The sequence below is a fragment of the Molossus molossus genome, unplaced genomic scaffold, assembly GCF_014108415.1.
Source record: "Molossus molossus isolate mMolMol1 unplaced genomic scaffold, mMolMol1.p scaffold_m16_p_18, whole genome shotgun sequence".
NCBI classification, from domain to species: Eukaryota; Metazoa; Chordata; class Mammalia; order Chiroptera; family Molossidae; genus Molossus; species Molossus molossus.
The window spans coordinates 13,263,799-13,264,777 of NW_023425353.1; the positions used below are offsets into that span (position 1 = coordinate 13,263,799).

General features: G+C 39.8%; 1 non-coding gene across 1 annotated transcript; it reads left to right on the plus strand.

Annotated features, from left to right (window-relative positions):
- The first annotated feature begins 649 nt into the window (after window positions 1-649).
- On the plus strand, window positions 650-753 carry LOC118633692. Its single transcript, XR_004960236.1, has one exon. It is a non-coding gene; the product is annotated as a U6 spliceosomal RNA (small nuclear RNA).
- The last annotated feature ends 226 nt before the right edge of the window (window positions 754-979 follow it).

A 979-nucleotide genomic window follows, 5' to 3' on the forward strand; every position in this document is an offset into this window, starting at 1 on the left:
TGTTCATAGTCATTTAAAATTTTTTGAGTTTACTTGTATTTTAACTGATTGATGGATTAGAATAAATATTCTATTTTTGTCATTTATTTCTAAATTTTCAAAGAGCAAAGTTACAACAGCACTCCTTTCAACAGACTCGTAGCTATGTAGTGTCCAAATGCATTGTTGTCTATCTAGCTTCGCAAGCCCAGAAACTCCAGTCCGTACGTTTCTAAGAGTGGAGGAGGGTCAGGACCATGGACGTGCGCTGACCTAACTTGTGAGAGAGTGATGAGTTAGAACACCAGGGTGTCCGCGCTGCGGGTGAAGTACGGCCGCCAGGCTACGTTCATGTTGTCCAGCACCTTCTCCAGTAAAAGTCTCAGCGGCAAATTAAACTACCATCAGAAATATTCTGTACTGGCGAAGGTGTGGGGAAGCAAGCATCATCACATACTATTAATAGAAGTTTAAATTGCTACAAGCTCTTTGGAGGGAATATTTGGCAATGTTTCAAATAAAAATGCATGTATCCTTTACCCTTTCAGTTTTGCTTCTATAAATTGATCCTCAAGATAAATCTCCCCATGTGGACAAAGACATATGAATAAGAGTGTCCCTGTAGCATCGTTAAAGGGTGAGAAGAAATCTAAATATCTGTCAAAAGTGAGTGCTCGCTTCGGCAGCACATATACTGAAATTGGAACGATACAGAGATTAGCATGGCCCCTGCGCAAGGATGACACACAAATTCGTGAAGCGTCCCATATTTTTTTTTTTTAAAAAGTGAACTGGTCAGATGACATATGGTAGGTAGATTTATATGATGTAGAACTATGTTGTTCAACAGAATTATGTATAATGTGGAGATTGGTCTCCAAAATATGTCATTGAGGGGAAAATGAAAGCTATAGAAATGTGAGTGTGATGGGCTCCTTCTGACTAACAGAAGAGAATACGCACATACACGTGTTCCTCTGCAGATGTGCTCCTGGAATGC